We start from the raw sequence: 18919 nt of genomic DNA on the forward strand, positions 1-18919 counted from the left end.
CAGTAAAACTGCTCATTTGGAACATATGTATCTGTACTGGGGAATTTCTGAAAACTTCAGAAAGCGAGGTGCTGATCTTCCAGTAAGAGTTTCAACAGAAACTTTGTCTATGCCCATTAAACATACAGTTGGATAGGATTGTTTGAATTACTCAATCAATCAATCAATCATGTCACTTGTAAAGCGCGGGGGAGGGTGGGGGTGTTGCTACTGCTTGAAGAGCCAAGTCTTGAGCAGTCTTCTGAAGGCCAGCAGTCTTGGGTCTGCCGTAGGTGGGTGGGGAGGGCGTTCCAGGTCTTGGCGGCAAGGTGGGAGAAGGATCTGCCGCCGGCAGTCGTTCTTTGGATGCGGGAGACTGCTTCGCGGGCGGGTGGGAGTGTAGAAGCTGAGTCGTCTGAGGTATGCTGGTCTGGTGTGGAGTGCTTAGTGTGCCTGGATGAAGAGCTTGAAGGTTATCCTCTTGTTGACGGGGAGCCAGTGCAGGTCTCTCAGGTGGGGGGTGATGTGGCTACGGTGGGGGATGTCGAGGATCAGATGTGCAGAGGCGTTCTGGATGCGTTGGAGCCGTCTCAGGAGTTTGGGCGAAGCTCCTGCGTGGAGGGAGTTTCTATAGTCCAACCTGCTGGTGACGAGGGTCTGGGTGACCGTTCTTCTCGTTATGGTGGAGATCCACTTATAGATCCTGCGGAGCATGCGGAGGGTGTTGAACAGGAGGAGGAGACGGCATTGACCTTCTTAGTCATGGAGAGGGTGGAGGCGAGGATGACCCCCTAGGTTATGTGCGTGGTCGGTGGGTGTCGGGACTGTTCCCAGTGTGGTCGGCCACCAGGAGTCGTCCGAGGCTGAAGGGGTGGATCCGAGGATGAGGAACTCCGGACTACTTTCTGCTGGTTTGAGAAAAGTTCTTTTGTTTTCCTTAAGATGATACTCTTCTTTTTTTCCTAATGTGGAGTTTAGAGAAGGCGATGCTATGTTTGATTTGCTGAGCGTATTTTTTTTTTTCTAATGGAGAAGGCTTTTTCCAGACTTAATTTCCTGAAGTCTCAAGTCCTGAGATCTGATAGATCACACTTTGCTGCTTTTGTTTTAGGATTCATTTGTTTTTTTGTTAAAATTTTATTTTCATTTCACAGTACTGAAGTGCTGCTTGTTTTTGTCCTTAATTAAATTGTGAAATGTATATGTTGGGTTTTACCTTGCCTTCACATTTGTTATTTAACGATATATATCTTCAGGTGAGAGCGGTGATTGTTGGCTGCATCGGGGGCCTCCCATAATGCGCGCCCACCTGCAGCTGTTCCGGATAGCTCTCACCCCCCGAGCCCGGCCTTGCTTAGTGGGAGTGGCCCTCTCCGGCTTGGGTGGTTGGCTGCCCTACCGACCTGCCCTACCGACCTGCCCCTCCTGCCGCTCTGCACATTGTTCTGGGAGGGATCCTGTTGGTGCTCACCTGGACCTGAGAGATGGGGTGGGGGAAGGATTTGCTGCAGCCATTGGGCTCAAACGAAGATGGATCAATATACACTTCCCCCCCCCCACTGCACCTAATGACCCAGGAGAGGGTTCAATGGGTCAGGGGCCTGGTGCGGTGCAGCAGGGAGCCGCAGACCTGGCTGTGGTCCTCAAGGCGATACAGGATTCAAGGGATGCTGTGGAGTCTTAGGTGGACAGCCTCCATATAGATTTATCTGTGTGGTGGCAGTACCTGCGCATCATGGTGGACAAGACCACAGAGGTTTTAAACAGAGTCTTCACAGCTGAGGACGATCTCTCTCCCCTCAAGAACCAGAAGTCCAAATTTTCTGCTTTGGTGTCCGCCGTGACTGAGCGGGCAGAGGAAGCAGAAAACAGATCACGGCAGTACAACCTCAGGGTGATTGGCTTATCAGAATCCTTGGAGCATAGGTGTCTATCTGGAGTGCTGGAGGACTGGTTCAAAACGTGTGTGCCCAATAACAAATTGCCCTCCTTTGTCATTGAGAGGGCGCACTGTTCTCTGGTGCCGAGGCCTCCACATGGGCCTCCCCTTGCGGCCTGTGATCTAAGGCTGCTCAATTTTAAAGAGCGGGATGTGATACTGCAAGAGCCTGGGCCCATCCTGGTCTACGGTTCGACAGTTCAAAGATACTCTTGTTTTCAGACTACAACAGAGGTGCTCCTTTGCTGAGGTGAAACAGAAACTTCGTGCCCTGGACCTACGCTACATGCTCCTGTTTCCCACTCGCCTTAAGGTCTTCTTCCAGTCCTGCACCCTCCTCTTTGATGCACTGGACCAGGCCTCAGAGTGGTCAACTGAACACCGGCTACTGTAGCCCCTCCTGCTGATCCTGCCTGCGGGCACTAAGGCACGTACATGGTCGCTTTCCTGCCATCAACGAGGAGGTGGGGGGGCGCTCCCCGGGGTCTTGGGTCGAACGTGGGGCTTGTGGAGAGGACCCGGGAGACTGAGAACTTGTCAGCTGCTCCACTGGTCTTCAGGTCTGCAGAGGTGGACTTGGGTTCCTCTTCCCAGCTGTCGGATGCAGCATGATCTGGAAGCTCCTTCTCTGTTTTACTGACACTAGTATGGGGGATGGTGGGTCAGGGGGAGATTGTGAAGGGGTAGGGGCGGGCTTGGCTCCCTTGGCTCCATGGGTACCTTACTTGTACAACTCATCTCCTGCCTTGGTCATTGCTTCTGTTGGGATCTGAGGGAACCCATTTCAATTGTATGAGCGGTAGTTCGTTGTCAGGTGTTGGATCCTGTTGTATTGGTGCCTACGGACCACAGCAGTTTTCTACCCCCTAGTTAGAGTTGTGGTGTTCCTTGTGACAGATGTTGCCTTGGACGAAGTGTGGGGTGGGGGGGCATTGGCGGGTGGGTTGTCTTAGGCTTTTGAGCCTTGTTTCTTTTATGACATGTTTTGCTATAACACTTTTTTCTTCCTCTAGGTCCGTAACTCTATCACACAGACTGTAATGGCTTTCATGCAGTGGCAATACACGGTGGGCTTGTGGGGTACCATATCCCTCTTGGGCTGGGTGTGGGCTGCTCTCTCTTAGCTATACTATGGCTTCCACTAACATAATGGTGCTCTTCTGGAATGTTAATAGCCTCCTGGACCGTATTAAGCAGTCTGCAGTACTGCTATACATTAAGCGTTACAGACCAGCAGTCGTCCTACTGCAGAAGACTCACCTAATGGGTACAAAGTGTCCCCTTCTAGGCTGTTTTGAATCTGAAAGGGTTTACCACTCAGAGTTTACATGCGGTTCCGGGGGGGGGGGGGCGGGGGGCTGCCATATTATTACACGAGGCTCTTCCCCCGCAGTTATTGCACGTCACACGGACTCCCAGGTATGTTTTGTGGGTTTTGAGGGTCGTCTGGAGGTGAGGCATTACAACTTCATATCCTGCTACGCCCCACCATTCCTGATGCAGCCCTGTTTGCATAACTTTGAGATCCCTTATTCTCGATAGTTGGAGATTTTTATGCGCTTCCGGACCCAGTCCTTGACGCCTCCACTGCTCCGAATCCTGCCAGGCGTTCCCAACCCGTCTGGCTGTCTTCCTGGGTGGACTCGCTGGGCCTCTGTGGCGCATGGTGCTCCTGGCATCATGGTCTGAGGGCTTACACCCATCAATCCGCACGCGGCAGACTCCCGTATAGACTTGATGTGGCTACCGACAGCAGCCGGCTCTCGATTGAGTCAATACTACTACTTCTACGCGGGATCTCTGATAATGCCCCATTGTTATTGCCGTAGGGAGCTCAACAAGCTGCGCTGCTCCTGGCCTGGAGGTTTAACGCTTGGTACTTGCAGGACTCTGAATGCAATGCCTTTGTTGAAGAGGAAGTACGTCAATATTTTGAGCTCAACGCAGGGTCCGTTGAATCGGCAGCAACACAGGAGGTGGCTAGAAAGCACGCCCTGAGAGGCCGGTTTAAAGGCTAGGTTCATCAGGCTGAGGCGTGCCGAGCTGCGCGCCGGACAGACTTGGTAGCTCAGATCCTCCATGAGGAAGGCTGCTCTTCACTGCCAGGATAGCAAGCAGTCCCGTCGTCTCTTGACCATAGCTCGTACGGAAGGTTTCCTTTTGAGGGGGCCAGACAGTGCTGGCAGGCCTCGACACATAGGGTTTATGCCTCAGGCGACACTCAGGCTAACTATTATATTGGCTGGCGACCCGTTGAGTCTCTGACAGAGTGGTCCCAGTGATTCGTGACTCCTCAGGTTGTCCCCATAAGGAGATTTCAGTGATTGCTGAGATCTTTGAGGATTTCTATCTGGGTTGTATTCGCTATGCCCTCCGCTGTTTGAAGAAGTCCCCAAACCCCTTCTGGATAGTATACCACTGCCAACTGTGCCGGGTGCTTTAGCACAGGAGCTGGACCAGGCCTTAACGATCGAAGAGGTGTGTGCCGCGGAGTCGGGTTGCAAGCTGGTAAGATGGCTGGTTCTGACGGGTATTCCATTGAATATTACAAACGCTTTTGTGAGGCTCTTTGTCCACTGAACTTCTATGTAGCGACTTTGCAGCAGGGGTTTTTCCCCACCAGAACTGGATAGCACTACAATTGTGGTTCTAGAGATCAGTGTTCGTCTTATCGGCAAATCTCGCTGTTCAACACGGACATCAAGATTTATGCGAAAGTACCCGCCATGCAGCTGGGCAAGGCCCTACCCCACCTTGTCCATCCGGATCCGTGTGAATTTATGTCAGGATGTAGTGCGCGCCACTGTATGCGGAGAGTCCAAGTGGTGCTGTCCCGAGTGGCAGACCTCGACGACACACTGGCTCTCCTGCTGATAGACATTGCCAAGGCATTAGAGACAGTGTCATGGGCTTTCCTGGATGGTGTTCTTCGTCTGGGGGTGGGGTTTTGCCGCATGGTTCGGCTCCTTTACCACTCACCCACCGCTCAGGTCAGGGTGAATGGGATTTTGTCTCCAGCATTCTCCATCAAGCATGGCACACGCCAGGGTTGACCTTTGTCCCCCTGCTGTTTGCCTTGGTGATGGAGCCTCTGGCACAGCTCATACGGTGCGATGCTTAGGTGTGGGGCTGGCAGTGGGGAGTCTGTCTCAAGGACTAATTAGAGTTATGTGCCGACAATATCCTCTAGTTCTTGAGTAACCCACAGCGTTCCAGGCCCCAGTGCCTTAAAATTCTCCAGCTCTATGGTGAACCTGCCAGGCTTCGGGTTAGCGAAGGCAAATATTGCCTAGTGGAGGCTAGGGATGATGCTCTTGGCGGGTTTGGTGCCCTAACATTCCCTCTTGGCATAATTCCTTTGAATATTTAGGGGTCCATGTGTCTTCCATGTCGGACCTAGCCTGGGCCCTCAACTTCTGGAGTCTGCACCTAAGGCTTGATCGCAACTTCAACAGCTGGGCCACACTCCCACTGAATCCCATGGGGCACACAGCCCTCTTGTCTGCTGCGCTACTTGTATGTGCTGAGCAACTATTTTTGTTTCTTGACTGCAAAGATCACCAGATTTGTGTGGGTCGGGGGCCAGCACAGAGTGGCATTCCAATCACTGCGTAAGTCTCCTTTTGACGGTGGCCTGGGCATATCAGATATTTACCTATATTACCTTGCGACACACCTGGTTCCAGTTAATGACTCGTTCAGAGGGGGATGGGACGATCCGGCATATCGATTGGAGATACACTGGGGATGGATGGCATGCTTGATCTCCTCTATGTACGGTGTCTACTGAGTACTTTGTCTTCCTGTACCCAGGTGTCCCTCGCCTTTTGGCATCGCTTCCTCACTGGGGTGACCCCCTATGGCGGGGAACGTGGCTGAGTCAGCTGTCTGCCCTAGAGGGCTTTATACCTTGGAACCGTCTTGGGAGTCCATGTCTTGGGGATGTTTATAGGAGGGGGAGCATTGTGTCCTTTCAGGAGTTGAAAAGCAGGTACTACTTTTCCAGGGGAAATTAGTTAAGGGGGCAACCTCTGCGATTTATCGATCACTGGTTATTCATGCACTGAATGGCCTTGCCAGAGCCCGGTGGTGATGGGAATCCTGGGTGGGAGTACGAGATTAAGAAAACTGGAGGGTGGCTTACATGGCGCTTAGGGAATTGGCAATCTCCACACAACTGCATATGATCCAGTTCAACTACTTGCATGCGACGTACCTCACACTGAGGCACTTACAACACGTGCCCCTGGATACACAAGTGGCATGTATGCAATGTGCACTTCTAATGGCAGACTTCTATCATGTTGTCTGGGAATTTCCGGTGCTGTGACCATTCTGGTAGGAGGTGAGTCACATACTCTCCGATATCCTAAGCTGCCCCCTGGAGTTCACCCCTTATATGGCTTTGCTTGGGCTGCCAGAGGAAATAGGGGGCCCCAGAGCTGAATGTGCATTCCTGAGGATGGCTGGTTTGGTTTCTAAGCTGGATGTGGCCCGTGCATGGAAGCAACAAAAGCCATCGACAATTGGGTACTGGCAGGCAGGGTTGGACTGGTGCGCTCATCAGTCATCGAAGCTCGTTGCTGCCCCAAAAAGCATGTGTGGATATGGGGGAAATGGTGTGATTATTACAGCCTTTCGATTTGAAATGGTAATGTTGTACGTCTCCAGAACTGAAGCCTGCCACAATGTCACTCATGTATATCAAACATAGTTTGCACTGTGTGATACCCTGCCTTGTCGTAACAATTCAATAAATATGGTTATAAAATTTTGTAAATATATAGTTACCCATCTATACCTGCCTCCATGATGTTTTGGTAGCATAGTCAGACCCCTCAGGATATTGCGGGATATAGAAATTTTGCGGCACAAATATGAAAATTTTGCAGCATTATTGTGGCACTTTATTTTACTTGTAATCATTTCTTTTCAGCCTTAAATTAATGGAAACTGGTTTAGCAGAGTATTTCACTTTGAAAGGCATGTTTAAAGTTTCTGAGAGTGTTTGTTTGCTATCTTCTCCTTTGTGGTAACATTCTGGATCATAGGTTAAGCCAAGCAAAAATGCACAGGATTGCTAGTCATCCTGTTTTTAATGGCATTGTGCAGTCTTGGGGCTAGCAGGTCCAAGTCCCGAGCCATCTGCTGTAGGACACTGTTTTGATATTCCAACTATGTGTAAAAGCCAAACTCAGGGTTTTCCAGCAGCTGCCCTGCGATTACCCTAGATTACCCTTCCACCTCTTCTTCACCTGGCCTCTTACTGACACAATATTTGAAGAGCCCTAGTTGGACATTGGAATCCGACCGTGACATCTTTCACTAGAGATTCTGTTTATCAGTCATGTATCCTCATTAATGAGGATAAAAGAATGTTTTTTGTAGGATGGCTTCTGAGTTAGTTTTGAAACTCATCATATTCTACCAATAATGAATCACCAATAAGAAGGACTTCGGAGTGTGGCTTTGTCAGATCAGGTCTGGTTCGACAAGGGAGACACATAAATATGTCATCCAATTCTTGGTCTGATAACCATTCGTGTACCACCAACAATGAGGTCATCAGAGTTGCTTTGTTTGATCAGATCTGGTTCCACAAGAGAGACCCAATATGACATTACCCACAACTTGAGCATTTAACCATTCCTGCACCAACAATGAGGTAATCAGAATGTAGCTTTATTTGATCAAGTCTGATTCGACGATCACGACTCATTGTAACGTCATCCACTACTAGGGCTGTTAACCATCCATGTACCACCAACAATAGGGGGTGTCAGAATGTCACTTTGACTAATGCCTGGCTGTCTTCACTTACTACAAAGCCACTTTCATTAATATTGACCACGTGTGCAGCTCATTTCACAGATTGACCTGTCTTTTCTTTCGGTATTTTACGAATCACACACCTCAGTGGGACATGGCGGGATTGACTGCCACATTTTACAACAAAACAAAATGTACATTTAATTTACTGTATAAGTAGTAGCAAATATATATATATATATATATATATATATATATATATATATATATATATATATATATATATATATATATATATATATATATCCACAACAACAGGAAACCCTTTTGAAGTGAAGCCACACAAAGGTAAGTTTCAGCTTATCTTTATTGATGCACAGCCTGCCGGCAGGAACCATCAAGGATTGGCAAAGTTCAATAGATATACGCCAGACGCGTTTCAGGGGTAAGCCTTTCTTCAGTGGCGTGTCTTGCAGAATGACTGGAAACGCTGTAGATAGCACTCAATTAATTGAAACACCTGCCCTCGTGGGCGTGGCCATCACCATGGCCTTCTGGGTGATGTAGTGCTCATGTTTGTTACCCCAGTGGGTGCGTTGTCACAGTCTCTTCGTGGCAATAAGTAAATGATGCAAATGTCCATGGCGGGTCCTGCCCCGCTTTGAGGCTGGCAACAGGAGCTGTTAAACTGGTTCCCTCCCTGTAAGGGCGCCAGTTTGCCTTCGTCCAAAATGTAGCCGCACCCACGTGATGCTGCCTTTGACCCGCGAAACTGCGGTGAGCTCCACTTCGCGACCGGGTAAGGGCCGCCTTTAAATCCACAACAACAGGAAACCCTTTTGAAGTGAAGCCACACGAAGGTAAGTTTCAGCTTATCTTTATTGATGCACAGCCTGCCGGTAGGAACCATCAAGGATTGGCAAAGTTCAATAGATATACGCCAGACTCGTTTCAGGGGTAAGCCTTTCTTCAGTGGCGTGTCTTGCAGAATGACTGGAAACGCTGTAGAGAGTACTCAATTAATTGAAACATCTGCCCTCGTGGGCGTGGCCATCACCATGGCCTTCTGGGTGATATAGTGCTCACGTTTGTTACCCCAGTGGGTGCGTTGTCACAGTCTCTTCGTGGCAATAAGTAAATGATGCAAATGTCCATGGCGGGTCCTGCCCCGCTTTGAGGCTGGCAACAGGAGCTGTTAAACTGGTTCCCTCCCTGTAAGGGCGCCAGTTTGCCTTCGTCCAAAATGTAGCCGCACCCACGTGATGCTGCCTTTGACCCGCGAAACTGCGGTGAGCTCCACTTCGCGACCGGGTAAGGGCCGCCTTTAAATCCACAACAACAGGAAACCCTTTTGAAGTGAAGCCACACGAAGGTAAGTTTCAGCTTATCTTTATTGATGCACAGCCTGCCGGCAGGAACCATCAAGGATTGGCAAAGTTCAATAGATATACGCCAGACGCGTTTCAGGGGTAAGCCTTTCTTCAGTGGCGTGTCTTGCAGAATGACTGGAAACGCTGTAGATAGCACTCAATTAATTGAAACACCTGCCCTCGTGGGCGTGGCCATCACCATGGCCTTCTGGGTGATGTAGTGCTCATGTTTGTTACCCCAGTGGGTGCGTTGTCACAGTCTCTTCGTGGCAATAAGTAAATGATGCAAATGTCCATGGCGGGTCCTGCCCCGCTTTGAGGCTGGCAACAGGAGCTGTTAAACTGGTTCCCTCCCTGTAAGGGCGCCAGTTTGCCTTCGTCCAAAATGTAGCCGCACCCACGTGATGCTGCCTTTGACCCGCGAAACTGCGGTGAGCTCCACTTCGCGACCGGGTAAGGGCCGCCTTTAAATCCACAACAACAGGAAACCCTTTTGAAGTGAAGCCACACGAAGGTAAGTTTCAGCTTATCTTTATTGATGCACAGCCTGCCGGTAGGAACCATCAAGGATTGGCAAAGTTCAATAGATATACGCCAGACGCGTTTCAGGGGTAAGCCTTTCTTCAGTGGCGTGTCTTGCAGAATGACTGGAAACGCTGTAGAGAGTACTCAATTAATTGAAACATCTGCCCTCGTGGGCGTGGCCATCACCATGGCCTTCTGGGTGATATAGTGCTCACGTTTGTTACCCCAGTGGGTGCGTTGTCACAGTCTCTTCGTGGCAATAAGTAAATGATGCAAATGTCCATGGCGGGTCCTGCCCCGCTTTGAGGCTGGCAACAGGAGCTGTTAAACTGGTTCCCTCCCTGTAAGGGCGCCAGTTTGCCTTCGTCCAAAATGTAGCCGCACCCACGTGATGCTGCCTTTGACCCGCGAAACTGCGGTGAGCTCCACTTCGCGACCGGGTAAGGGCCGCCTTTAAATCCACAACAACAGGAAACCCTTTTGAAGTGAAGCCACACGAAGGTAAGTTTCAGCTTATCTTTATTGATGCACAGCCTGCCGGCAGGAACCATCAAGGATTGGCAAAGTTCAATAGATATACGCCAGACGCGTTTCAGGGGTAAGCCTTTCTTCAGTGGCGTGTCTTGCAGAATGACTGGAAACGCTGTAGAGAGCACTCAATTAATTGAAACATCTGCCCTCGTGGGCGTGGCCATCACCATGGCCTTCTGGGTGATGTAGTGCTCACGTTTGTTACCCCAGTGGGTGCGTTGTCACAGTCTCTTCGTGGCAATAAGTAAATGATGCAAATGTCCATGGCGGGTCCTGCCCCGCTTTGAGGCTGGCAACAGGAGCTGTTAAACTGGTTCCCTCCCTGTAAGGGCGCCAGTTTGCCTTCGTCCAAAATGTAGCCGCACCCACGTGATGCTGCCTTTGACCCGCGAAACTGCGGTGAGCTCCACTTCGCGACCGGGTAAGGGCCGCCTTTAAATCCACAACAACAGGAAACCCTTTTGAAGTGAAGCCACACGAAGGTAAGTTTCAGCTTATCTTTATTGATGCACAGCCTGCCGGCAGGAACCATCAAGGATTGGCAAAGTTCAATAGATATACGCCAGACGCGTTTCAGGGGTAAGCCTTTCTTCAGTGGCGTGTCTTGCAGAATGACTGGAAACGCTCTAGAGAGCACTCAATTAATTGAAACACCTGCCGTCGTGGGCGTGGCCATCACCATGGCCTTCTGGGTGATGTAGTGCTCACGTTTGTTACCCAGTGGGTGCGTTGTCACAGTCTCTTGTGGCTTCACTTCAAAAGGGTTTCCTGTTGTTGTGGATAGATATACATATATATATATATATATATATATATATATATATATATATTTCACCACATGTATGCTAATGATAAACATGCAAAGCTGTTGAAATGAAATACAGCGCATTGGAAACCAGATCTTTCCCAAAAGGAAAAATTTGGAACGGAGAGTAGCTCCTTGAAGCTGTGTAGCCAGAGGACATGGTGCTTCGAGTATCGGATATTCATAGCTGTCATCTGCATTCACCCAATTAAAATTAATCAAGAGTAAAAAATGATACATTTTGTGCCTTTTTAGCAGCATTTCCTACATTTTTCAAACTTTTCTTTCATTTTAACTCTCATGGTGAAATGATTTGGTCAGAGCCTCGGGCCGGTAGGCGTCCCTGTGATCGTATGTAATGTGCAGATGGCATTAAGGCCCAATTAGAACAAGCATTTACAATGCAATGGTTTCGCCTTTGGAAAAGTTAGAGCTATTGGCATTGCTCATGACATTTCTTTTTTTTTTTTTACTTATAAATAAATGGCATTGTTATTTACATTGCCAACAGCTCTCACAGCCCACACAGCTCTCACAGCCCACACAGCTCTCACAGCCCACACAGCTCTCACAGCCCACACAGCTCTCACAGCCCACACAGCTCTCACAGCCCACACAGCTCTCACCCCACACAGCTCTCACAGCCCACACAGCTCACAGCCCACACAGCTCACAGCCCACACAGCTCTCACAGCCCACACAGCTCTCACAGCCCACACAGCTCTCACAGCCCACACAGCTCTCACAGCTCTCACAGCCCACACAGCCCACACAGCTCTCACAGCCCACACAGCTCTCACAGCCCACACAGCTCTCACAGCCCACACAGCTCTCGCAGCCCACACAGCTCTCACAGCTCTCACAGCCCACACAGCTCTCACAGCCCACACAGCTCTCACAGCCCACACAGCTCTCACAGCCCACACAGCTCTCACAGCCCACACAGCTCTCACAGCCCACACAGCTCATGGCCCACACAGCTCTCACAGCCCACACAGCTCTCACAGTTCTCACAGCCCACACAGCTCACAGCCTTCACAGCCCACACAGCTCTCACAGCCCACACAACTCTCACAGCCCACACAGCTCTCACAGCCCACACAGCTCTCACAGCCCACACAGCTCCCACAGCCCACACAGCCCACAGAGCTCCCACAGCCCACAGAGCTCCCACAGCCCACAGAGCTCCCACAGCCCTCACAGCCCACACAGCTCTCACAGCCCACACAGCTCACACAGCCCACACTATGCTGCTGTCTCTAAGAGAAGCACTTCCCAAATTCAAAACAGATCTCAGTTTCAGAGATTCATTCCCCAAATGCAACTACAGACATGTGCTTTCCCAAGGAAATATACTGCAAAAATAAAACAAGCATTTACAAGTGGGGCCGGAGACACGGACAGCGGGAGGGGGGGCGGGAACGGGAACACGGACAGCGGGAGGGAGGGGCGGGAACGGGCACAGGCACAATCAAAAGGCAGAAGGCAAGAAAAAACAAAACAAAGTTGTATCTGGTATTTTGGTGCAGGCTTGCCATTCTTCATGAAATCTGATAAAGCCCAGATCAAAAGTGAAACATGGGATCAAACATAAAAGTGAATAGGTCACTTAGCTAAAATAGGTAAACAACAGAACTGCAGGGCCACAAGTAGAAATGTGGAGGCAACTGAATGGACAGTTCTATTCTATTCTATTCGGATTTGGTAGAGCGCAAGACATTCTTAGGAACAAGACACTTATGAGTAATGACGGGTTGTACGTTTCAGACTGTCTGTGGGACATTACAGCGGAGTTTGAAAACTACGCCTTGTTGGCAAAGCTGCGTGTCTAGTCTGGGGCTCCTGTCACTCTGGGGACAGAGGGCACTGGTGCCATGCGGGCTGCACGGGCAGGAGGGGGCACCTGGAGGGCGCCGCCGCCTCCTGGGGAAGAAGCCATGTTGGTTTACTCCCCGGCGGAGCTCGGATGTCCCGGGGCGCTGGGGCTCCCTCCTGGCAGTGCGGGTGAGCGCTTCTGGTTGCCTGACGGTCCCTCGCTGGCTACAACGCCCGGTCCCCGCAGCTCCTGGGGCAGCGCTCGCACCCGCCTCCTCCGCGACCTGTGATCGCGGATCGCGTTGCAGGGCACGCGGCTGGAGGCGTGGTCGGTCAGGTGAAGGAAGCCGGGCAGAGCCAGAACCCTGCAGCAACTGGAGGTGGATTCCTGCACCAGGCACAGGGAGCGCCCCTCTGCACGAGGAACGCACAGCGAGAGTGGTGCCCGTAGGGGGCATGCTGCTGTCCGAGGACAGGGTGTTCCCTCGGCCACCCTCATTTCTGTGCAGCACAAACAAGCGAAAGCCGCCTTGGAAAAGAATGTCAATTAGGAAAGCATTGCACGTGGCCCCGGGGCACAATTTTCTCCTGCTATCGTTCCATTATAGCCCCGGGGCACAATTTTCTCCTGCTATCGTTCCATTATATTCTGTAACAAGCACTTACACAAGAAAGGAGCGCACAATCTTCTTCTGGCGGCAGTCGGGGGAAATGACAAAAACATGCCGAGACCAAAAAATAAATAAACAACCGCCCACTGCCGCATGAAGATCGCAAAGGGGCGGGATGAGTAAAAAACGCCGGAACGCCCACGAATCTGCTCCGGCAATGACGGACAGATCTCTCTTCCGATGGCTAGCCTCCATTTATGGAGCTAGCCAATGGAAGAGAAGGCGGGACAAAGCCCCACACTGGTAAAAACATAAGATTTCGCCTGCGCGAACGCTGCTGCGCAGCGGATCGCCAGGCGAAACCTAAAAAGTGTCCTCTGGGCACACAAAATTCTTTGGTGTAATTAATTTCTCTCACTTTCATTCGCCATATACATATTGCACATTCCTCTACACCCTGCTTTCAAAGACTCCAAATGTTACCCTCAAGGTCACCCAAGTACTGGCACAAAAATACCTAATTGCTTGTAGAATTCATTTTAAAATGTATTATCACAAAAATTCATTAAAACATTCTATGAGTTCAAAACATCATAATCATTTTTTACTATGTATACACCATAAAAACACATTAAAATCACAAAAGAATTAACAATATGTCCTGCGAGAGTTCATACAGACAGTAACCTTTGTCTTTAAATGCCACAATTAGATGCTACTACAGATTTTTTAGAAACTAAACACCTTATCGGCTACTCCGTTTTTTACCATCTAATGTGATAGATAAACAATTACATTTGTGGCTGTGCTAAATGCATCGACGCGTTTCGAAGGTTCAATCCTATAACACCTTCTTTTTCAAGACCGTAGTTATTACTCCCGTTCTTATATAATATTACATTCCGTGATGTTCCCACCACTATGTTTGTGTGGCCTTCTCTAACGTACTCTTAACTGTGTATTTCTTCTTTAAAAAATGTTCATTAGGTAGCGACGTGTGTTAGAAGTTTAAGAAGTCTTATTCATCTGGACTGGCATTCGTATTTAAAAAAAAAAGGGGTAAAGTCTGACTTGAATAAAAACTTGACTTCAAGGCTTTGCCCACACTCGCTCAGTGGTATTTTATGCTTAAACACCGCTCGTTCTTAGTGGCTGTGACACACACTTTTTTGTCTGGAGACACCCTTTTTGCCTTACGGTTCTCACATAACAATGGCGTCCTCGCGTATTTGTTTGGCAGTGTTCAGACACTATTGTGTCATTAAAACACATGAGGTAATAACAGGTGAAAAAACAATCGGGTGCAAATACCATTAGGTCACGGAAATTGGCACTATTCAAACCTCTGTTTATGATCTCACTTGTAGTGGACAACAAACAACATGTGAAAAAAATGCTGTAACTGTTTTGCCCACGTTATTTACCATCAGCAGCAACATTGGCAACCACAAGCTGGTGCTAATTACTGTGTAAACATCTACAGAGTGCATATGCTGCTTGAACCCATAACAGCACTTGTCAACAGATGTAAACGAATAGACTAGGGATGAAACCAAGGGGCAAATCGATTAGGTGGCACTGGAAACAGTGATGAAAGTACCATCTACCTTGGTCACTTATTCTAACCTCAGTATCCTGCATTTCAGGACCTTGTGGAGATCCCTGGCAGATCATTGGTCACTGACTGATGCTCTTTCAGGAAGAAGCGCGTGCCTAGGCTAATGTTCACTTAAGTTGGCAGAGATCCCTGGAGGAGCTCCTTCAAGCTTCTGTCTAGTCTGACCGATGGCAGGCCAGAATCTCTGTATCTAGGATGCATATGGAGAATTTCACACACTTATTATGTGTGGGGGCGACGACAGCCTGGCGCATTACCAGCATTGGGAGCGGGTTCCTGTAAAGCAGCCAAATAGTTCCATCTTTCCTAGAGGCTGCTGCCCCAATACGGTTAGACATGGTAATGGAGTCCCATAGGCCTAGGCCTCTTTACCAATATTTCTACCTCTAGGCTCAGCAATGTGCTAGTCAGAGATAATAGGCTATAATACTTGGCTCTGAGTGGGCGATACCAGTTCACAAATTATTGGTGTTTTTCTTTTCAGTTCAGTAAATCGGGTGGACAAACTCGATGTGATCTGAGATTCTGAGTTGACAGAATGCAGACGTACAAATTAATCCTATTCTATATGAAATAAATACAAATAAAAAAATACTATGGATGCATAAATAATCAGAAATCATTTTGGGCTATGTTTTCCTTTTCAATTATTTTCTTCATGGTGGGTGAGGGCCAATAAAAACAATTTACATTTAAATATCCAGTTATTTAATGGGTTAAATGCCTAATCCTGAGAGCATTAATGAAGATTCCCACATTGTCAAAGTTAATGAGAAAACATTTAAGGAGTTCATTTACTGCTTATTTCTGATGGTTTGTAAGTAGTCAGGGCATAGGGCGCATAAAAGATAGAAACTTCTGGACCTTCATGCGTAGGCACTGTCTGAAAGTCGATGCCGTTTTGGGATATGGAGTGCACGGGAAAAGTAGGAGAAGAAAACAGAAGAGCGGAAAGAATGGAAAACCAATAGATAAGCAGAAGAAAGCCGTGCAAGCATTCGAGAGATGGCGGGCCAGAAAGGAGAGGATGCGAGTGGCAAAAAATGAGAGCGGCTGAGCGGTAGGAAAAAAAATCAATTTATTTATGGAAAATAAGTGATTAGCAGAAAAGGCACAGCATGAGATAAGACACAGGTGCTCAAAAGCAACTGTACATGGAGAGATAATACGCTGCTGTCTGCAGCATCTGGAGGAGGAATGTTTACTGCTGCCTGGGACTCACTCGCAGCATTCACCTGCTGATAACGCCCCGGAAGCTTACCGCTTTCATTGCTGTGAAGATTACTGCAGCTATTTGCACAGTACTTGTTATCTTCACAACACTGTGGTCTTCACATGGAAAGGCGGGGAATAGCAGACTTTTCCTTGGAATATTAGTTTTCATTCTCTCTTATGGATGTGTAGGTGAACTGCTCTGAAAGCACCAACTTGTTGGAAGTCTGCCTCTAGGGAGGAGTGGTGTGTGGGGAGGGGTTAAAGAAAGTACACTAGGCATACTGATCATAGGACATGCGGAAGAAAAGTCCACCTGAATGTTAAGCAGATTCCCAGCATTCCTCAGATTTCACCTGTGATCTGTGGCAGCATACCGTTATGCCTCTTCAATGCCGTGTTCCACGGAGCCCTGCTGTGCTCCTCTGAGAGAAATTCCTCTGATCCTTACTTTGAAATGCCCCCATCGGAAGCTCTGGAGCACCCGCTGCTGGATGTCTTCTAAAGACGGTTCTAACTCAAGCTAAGGTTAGCATGCTTTGATGCTATACGCTGAAGTACACTCATTCCCCTTACTTGCCCAGCTATGGTGTGATGTCAGACACGCCTCAAAATACTGGTTCCGGTGCCAACTACAATTGAACTTGGGATACTGGTAGGGGTGAAGAGGACTGCACATCAGTCCAATCCATGACAGAACGTAAAGCAAGCCATGGCAGGTGCATGGCAGTTCGACGGCTGACACTACAGGTGCAGGCACACCCGTCCAATGGCAGAAGTACTGAGGCTGCCATGAATCTAGAGTTCTGTACTGCCATTTACCAACCTGTGTTGCTGTTTTCGCTTCCATTTAGCATTTGTATATTGTGCAAATGGGAAACAGTTAGCATTTTCACAGATGCATATCTACAGAGGTCAGGGAATTAAGCCAATTGGAAGCGTCTCTATCTCACAGCTGGTCTGCTGTCAAACGCTTCAACTGAGTGGCTAGGGAGGAAGTAAAGTATAATTACGCTGGACAGCAAGAGAAGGGCGTGGCGTAATGTCATCCCTGCGTTGTATTCCACAGGGAGTCATTGTACATTCTAGACATCTTTCCCAGGCAAATCAGAGGTTGGCATATACTTTGGTAGACTTGGCTCGCCTTGACTGACTGGTGCAACTACCACGTACTGGAAGCTAGCCAGTGTGCCCTTGGTTTTCAAGGCAAGGTGTCTAAAACAGCCTGAAGGAGGAGGTGGGCAGGCGGCACCCAGAAAAGACACAGCCCAGCCAGGGCACAACAAAGTCAGAGTACTAGAACCGGGGGATGATTAATTCCTATGTTGAGAAAGAAAGAGAAGGACTAGGAATGGCTTTGGGATTCGGATCATGATAAGAGTGCTTGCACTGCCTGTCAGGCCCATCCGTTTTATGGCCTCACATAAAAGTGTAGCATTAATCCTGTCACGCTGAACGCAAGAGGTACCGCTGGGAACATGCTCTTGCAGTAGTGTGTTGTGCATATATATGGAGGGTAAAACCGTTTGGGTGAACAGGTGGCACAATGCTGTGCATCAAGGGTGGACAGTTATTTGCAACAAGGCACTATTTAGCTATTTCGATTCGATGCCACTGAAAGAAGAGTGATGCACGTGGGGTGGGGGGTGAATGGCCGACATTTGCGTATTGGATTAAAGGTGCGCTGTGCCAGAGAAAGGTCCGTTTGGATTTGTCTCAAAGACCAAAGATCACGAAAGGGGAGGTAATAAGTATTGTTGTGGCTTCTAGGTGCACGCCATGGCAGTGCTCGCTAACGCCAAGGCTGTCCTTTGCCACGTGTTTTTTTTAATTTAATATTTGAAATGGCATTGTTACCAACGGAACCCTGGAGATGCGATGAAAGTAACACAGTCAAAGCTCACTCTTTGCCCTTGCTAGTCTGCACACTGCTCATTCGTGGCGCCTGCCTCTCTGACAGATGCCATTCGCAAACTTTCAGTCTTGCCGGCCCCGCTGTGCTTGGAGTCCAAGGAGAGTGATGAAAGCGCGTCGAGCGGGAAGCGCGGAAATAATTAAACAAGCGCTGGGAAACAGGGATGGAAGACGGGACGGGGGCGGGTCAAGGGGAGAGAGAGAGAGAGAAAGGGCAAAGGGCACGTCCTATTACTGGGAGGGGGGTCAGGGGTGCTCTTCTGAGGGTTGTGGCGGCAGCAGGTGGTGCGTGGGCGGGCCAAGTGACACGGGGGGCAGAATCACCGATGGCAAGGGTGGGGACTGAGCCTGTGAGTGCAGATGCGGTCGGAACGCGGCAGACCGGGTGGACCCGGGGGACCTTATTTGCTAAGGGTGGTCGCCCTGGGAGAGGCGCGCTTCCTGACTGCTGGAGCTCGGCTCTGGAGACAGGCCTGTGTTTGTCGGGGGTCTGCCTCGAAGGGCGTGGTGTATGCTCAGGAAGCAGGAGGTGGTCTGCTGGTGGTGGTGTGAGAGAAAGGAGGCAGGCGGAGGGAAGTTTAGCAGTAAGTCAGAGGACGGAGGCACGTTACAGACGGACTGAAAGGAGCTCCCGGGGGACAGCACGGCAGCAGCAGCAGCGCCTCCTCCCCTGACGCATCACAGGCCGTCAGTGTGCAGCCCGAACCGGCGGGAGGTAGATGGTCAGGACTCCGGAGCCCGCAGTCCCGGTAAGGACCGAGCAGGTACTGCAGGATTGGGACTGGTACCGGGTGGAGACCGGAGACACGGACAGGGGGGAGGTGGGGCGGG

At 49.4% G+C, this 18919-nt stretch overlaps 1 protein-coding gene across 2 annotated transcripts in view; it reads left to right on the forward strand.

The window, feature by feature from the left end:
* Nucleotides 1–18919, forward strand: part of SNX2 (sorting nexin 2) — a 416319-nt gene that overhangs the window by 369429 nt on the left and 27971 nt on the right. The window lies entirely within an intron of this gene.

Source organism: Lissotriton helveticus, chromosome 2_1 (assembly GCF_964261635.1).
Source record: "Lissotriton helveticus chromosome 2_1, aLisHel1.1, whole genome shotgun sequence".
Taxonomy (NCBI): domain Eukaryota; kingdom Metazoa; phylum Chordata; class Amphibia; order Caudata; family Salamandridae; genus Lissotriton; species Lissotriton helveticus.